The following is a 5,951-nucleotide window of genomic DNA, read 5'->3' on the forward strand; positions in this document are numbered from 1 at the left end:
TTCAGCAGGTCTGCCAACTTGGGCATGTTCCTGGCAGGATCTGCTGGAGACTTGCAGCCTGCAAGGTTGCCCTTATCCAGCTGAGGGCTCTGCACCAGGACATGTCTCTCCCAGAGACCTGACATCCCCCTCCTGGGATTAGATATCCTGCCCTTCCATCCCTTCTAGGTGTAAACCATGATTTACAATGTCATCATCTGAGAGCCTGTCTGGTTTCTTCCCTGGAAGAAAAGCAGCTCTCTGTCTCGGTCCTTCCTGTCACAGTTACTGCACATTTCATCTCTTGGCTGAAACCGTGCTTTTCACGCCCTAATCTCCACCTCCAATTAACAGCTGCCCAAACAGTCTCCCAGGAGGAGGCATTGCCATGCTCACCATTACCTGAGTGTGCAGCTCCACCGTCTGAGCTCAAAGGTGAACCTATAGCTCAAATCCTGTCCCCTCACACCCTGGACCCCACACCTAACACCACACGCACCTAGCAAACACCCATGCCTCCCTCATCACAAGTCTCCGGGGTCAGAGAGATGGCCCAGCTGCTGATCCTAAGGCAGTGATGCTTCTTGGCTTTCTGAGCATCCAGGGGCAACATACCCACTTTGTGATAGGGAAGACTGGGATGGAAGCCGGGAAGACCCTGAAGATTTCCCACTCTGGAAATCCACTTTGGATGTGTAGGAAACATCCTTTACTGCAGAAGGTACTCCCGGGCTCGAGTACAACAGCAATGCTTTGTTGCAAGAGGAGGCAAGTGCAGGCCGTGGGGCTGAGCTCTGTGGGAATTCCCCTTGTGCAGCACTTCAGGCTAGACCTGGTTGGAAAAATCCTGATGAGTTTTCAGTTTTGATCAGAATTTGCAAATATGTGGCGAGAGAATCCTTCTGCAGGATTAGTTTGATCTCGCCCAACTTGCAACAGACCCCAGGCTGCTCTCCATCCGCCAAGATACTCAATTAATTTTTTCCCCAAGTAATTTCATGAAAGCACAATACTGGCTCCAGTTCTGCTGAGCCAGCCAGATCCTGCACGTCACCTTCCCAGCTGCATGGCAGCAGCTCCTGGAGAGCCTGGAGGATGCTGTCGGGGGTTACCTGCAGGCACGGGGGGCAAAAACCCTGGGGCTGAAGCCAAACAAAGGTTACCTGCACTTTGTACCCAGAGCAGAGTCTGCCATGCGAGCAGCTTTGGATGACTGAGATTTTTGTGGATTCGCAAGGCTTTCAAGCTTTCAGAAAAAAAAAATCACCACTTATTGTAAGAGCCAGCATTGTTGCACTTGTAAGGAAATATGGAAGAACCTCCTGGAAACTGTTAACCTCCAGGATTGCTCAGCAATTTCATCATTTTAAGAAAGCCCAAATAAATGGCTGTAATGCATTTCTCTTCATCCGCAAGGATGAATTAACTCAGAGGACAGTAGCTCTCAGCAGAGGAACATAAAACATTTTTTTGCTTCAATGCAAAAGCCCAGTTGTGACTCATGGAGTCACGGCAAACCATTACAAAAAAGAAATCTGCTTCTTGCTGTTGCTCGTACTTGGAGCCCTCCCGATTCGACACAGCCTGAGGTGCAGGGTGGTTTTATCCCACTTGTGTCTGTCCTCCCTAGAATAAGGCTCTGCTGCTAAAGATTGGGGTGCAGTTTTATTTGTGGCTTCTTTAGGAAAATACAGAAATGCCCATCATCACCGAGGAGGCAGAGAGCACAGACCCCTCCTTCACCTTGGCAGACACAGCCCTGAATCTTCCTGCCGGACAGGACCAGCGCTCAGAGACGACCCAAGTGGGTTGGAAGTCCAGCGCCAAGATCGGCCGAGGTCTCTTGCCCCTGCAGGATGCAACCCTTAAAGCCACTCTGTTTTTATCGCTAAGCTAACATTAGCTGTTTTTCGTGAAAGTGGCAAGACTTATAAATAAATAAATAAAAATTAATAAATATTTCCAACGGAGGCTGCTGGTTTCCCTCTCCCCCCCACCCTGCCCTTGGGGAAGGGGTGTTGCTGGTTGCATGCACCAACCTTGCGGTGCTGGGAGGGTCCCCAGAGCAATGCGACAGAGCCCTGCGCACCCCAGGAGTGGAGCGCCACTCCTCCAACCCACAGCAGCCCTCCGAGCAAGGAGATCCTCTATTGAACCCAATCTGTGCAACCCACCATCCTGGCTGCCAGAGCAGAACGTGACTTGGGGAACCTTCTTGAGGCTGTCCTCGCACCAAAAAACAGGAGGGCAGGGAGGGGAGCAGGGTTCAGCCGGAGCGGCTCTGCCCTGGAGCTGGCGGCACCTGCTGAATTGGTGCCATGGCGGCACGGCATCCGCCAGGGAGGCGCTGGACAGGTTCCTCACCAGGTGGAAAATGGGAGGGTCACAACGACAATGCAAAGAATCTCGTACAAAGTTAAGCCAAGCCAGGCTCAAAGCGAAGCGAGCTCTCCCCGCTACCAAAGCTGGGGAGACTCATCTTATTGAAACAAAAACAAAAAAGAAATCGAGTCTGGTTTAAAACCAGAGGGATGCAACTGTGGGACCCAGGCAGGGTTCTCCCCAGATCCTTCACGTTGCACAACGACCCAAACCGGCACAAGGTGATCATTCAGGCTGCTCTTGCAACATCCCCACTGCAAAGCTGGCAAGGATGAGCGCAGGGAATCGGGCCCCGCGTTTGCAGAGCACCTTGTGATGTTCAGCTAAAAGGGGGCCAGAGAAACCCAAACTCCTTTCATCCCTCCCTCTCCAGCCCTTGAAAGCGGTAACTACTGGAGAGCAGCTGCTTAGCCAAGCTTGTTCGGACACTTGCAAAGTCTTCAAGCTTTCTTAGAGTGCTCACATTCAATTTTTTTAGAGGGTTTAAGAGCCCATCTGTGCTCCTGGCCCTTTAAGCCAAGTCTCAAGGCCAGACGGAAGTTTTAAACCCCTGTAAATAGGGGGTAGACGGAGCTGCTGGTGGCACACCCAGCTCGGCAGTGGCATAACCGCATCTCCAACTATCCAGTGTGCATGTGGAGAGCCTCCTCCAAATCCAGTTTTAGCTGCAAGAAAATGGAGGGAGGCCGTAATGATTCCCAGATAGTGTGATAACCAGGGGTCTCGCCCATAAAGGCCCCCCGCCCTGCTGCATCCGATGCTTTCCAGGCCTGGGAATTGACTCTCGTCCTTCAAACCACCCAAACAGCTACAGATCACGGCAGCCCCAATGCCTCATGCGGTCAGGGGAGGCTTACACCCACACCCCACTGTGCGCATTTTCTTGTTCACCTCTTCAGGCGATGATCCCTCCCTCCAAATCAGATAAATAAATGGAATAAATAACTAAATGTCTGCTCGTCCCTCACCTCCAGCTGAAACCGGAGCCCAGCGCTCCCATGCCGGCTTCAGAGAGGTGCTCGTTTGGCTGAAACCTTCTACAAAACACCCCCAGCGTCGGGATGGGTTTGGACCACCGAGAGAATGTGCTTCCAAATTCAACCGCGTTACTGCACGTGCAGGTTCAAGAGCTGAATCGAGTCTGTGAAATGTGAGTTGCTTTGGAAAGTAACTTAGCTTTTTCCCCTGTGTAACGGGCGTCCCTGGACTCCTCCAGAGATAAAGCAGAAGCCAGAGGGACCTTCCTGTGCACGACCAGCTACATCTAAAAGGCAGTAACTACAGCCCTTTATTTAATTTTACAATTCTGTGCCTGAAGAGGCAGGAGGAAAAACTTTAAAACTCTCCGAGTCTCCAAAGGCAGGAGGAAGAGCAAGCCTGAAGGGGGAACGTAGCATCTCTTCAGATCTGGAGAACAGAGGTTTTCTGGATAGGCGGCAAGCCAAGCAGCGACTCCCAAAACTCAGACGCTGAGAAGACGCACCTGAGGTTTGCTTCCTGACCAGAGAGAAAGTAGCTCGGTCTGTTTAATGAAAAGATTTGGCAAAGTCCTTTCCAGCTCAACAGTCGCTGTTAGCAGAACAATCCCTCCGAGGGATACCTACTCTGTCTCCTTTTCTATGGGGTGGCTCAGAGGACACCATTTACGTGGCCAAAACGAGCCCTTCCCCACAAAGCCAGGCTTACAGAAAACCTTCAGCTCAAGTGTTGCAAGCGGCGTCTCTCCAAAGTGCTGGGGGAATGCGAGTCCGGACAGGTCGAAAGAAGCTTTAGGGGGGGGAAAAAAAAAAAAGAAAAAAAAAAAGAAAAAAAAAGTCACAACTGAGCTTAATCACTAATCCAGCAGGTTTCTGTGGAAAAGCAAACTTCACCGTGCGCTGCCACCCAGCACACACACCTATGCGCGGAAACATGCACCCATCGAGGCTGGATGCGTCCCCGGTGTGCTGGGCGTGGGCTGGCAGCACCCGGGAGGCTCTGTGATAAAGCAGAGCACGCCCGGGCCCACACGCGTGAGGCTTCACGAAGACGTACGAAGCACGCTCATTCCTCGAATATCTGATAACTCCTGGGATCCTTCTAACTCTGTTTATTGCCTCCGGCAGCCTTTGTTTCTGATGTGAGAAGATAAACAATGGGAATTGTCTTAATCCTAAAGGCAAAGAATAAAAAGCACCGAGCGGGGGACGATCCTTTTATCACGATACATTTGCAACATCAAAAAAAGCTGACCCCCTTCCTTTCAAACGCACTGAAATGGATCTGCTTTTCCTCCCCTGTTGGCAGGAATGAGCCCTCCGCTCTCCCGCGGCCAAGCCCCCCGCGCCCACCCCTCGCTTCGCCGGCACGGACGGCTGCACACAGCCCTCCCCGTCTATTGCGGCCAACCACCCCTCCGCCTTGACTTCCCAAATACCATCTCAGCTGCATGCGGCGCTGCGGACTGGGGTGGAGGGCACCTCTCCACATCTGCACCGGGCAGCTTGTCGACCTCGTTCATGAAATCCCCCTTTGCCAGACACTTTCCCGTGCCTGTCCCAGGGCAGCCGAGGCTGCTCCTCTCGGGGGATGTGCCATCATCCCGCAGGGCTTCCTCAGCAGGACCTTCTCCCTGCAGGAAAAATCCTCCCACAGTTCCCAATATACCTTCACCAGAAGCGTGACAGCTTAAAAGACCACCTTGATAGCTGCTATGATCCACCCACCACTTGCCGGAGACGTGTGGCACACAAGTTGCTCCATCTGGCAAAGGAGGAAGGGAGGAGGACTAAGTGCTAACGCATCCCGGGCAGCTACCGATGGGCGAGCACCTTTTCCCACGCATGGGAATGCCGCTGACCTGGTGCTTTCCCCGGTTGTAGGGAGCATCCTCCAAAACCCACCCATGTCCTGCAGCCTCCAGCGAGCCAAATCCAGGCAGGAGAGATGAGAGCCGCATCCAGACATGGAGCGGACTCCTTGCGCAGGGAATGTGCCTGTGTGACCATGCCCACCTGGGCACAGGTGTCAGGGGAGGCACAAGCCACTCGGGATCTTTCATGCCGACAGCCCCAGGGACTCCCCCGCCCGGCCGTGGCGTACCTGCCCTTGCGATGGAGACCCGAGGCGGTGAGATGGAGACGGCCCATGTTCCCAGACTGAGAGCGTTTCTGCTGGGTGTGTGCCCCAGTAACTAATTAGTTCACGGCAGCCGGCGACACTGGGAGTAGGGGAAGCACCATCTCCCACCCGAGAAGATTAATTAGGAGGAACCAGCCCCTTAGTTCAAAGTTAGGTGGGAAAGTGCTGTTGTACTCCATCCCTCTGCCCTGGGGGGGGACGGGGTGGCGGTGGTGTCTCCCCAGAAGATAGTCCCACCGCCTTGGCAAACACGCAGGAATTTTCCAGAATGATTTCCACCCCTGTTTACCTTACACATTATTTCAGTGTTTGTTCGGCGGGTTCCCGATGTCACTGGGCTGCCCCGCAGCACGCAGCAGCTCCCTGCCACCCCGTCCCCCCGCCAGGAATGGGGGTCCGAGGCATGAGCAGCCCTGCCGGCCGCAAATCCCCAGGCCTGGTGCGCTCAGCAGCCCCAACCCTGCCAAATC

The sequence above is a fragment of the Charadrius vociferus genome, unplaced genomic scaffold (genome assembly GCF_000708025.1).
Source record: "Charadrius vociferus isolate BGI_N301 unplaced genomic scaffold, ASM70802v2 scaffold727, whole genome shotgun sequence".
NCBI classification, from domain to species: Eukaryota; Metazoa; Chordata; class Aves; order Charadriiformes; family Charadriidae; genus Charadrius; species Charadrius vociferus.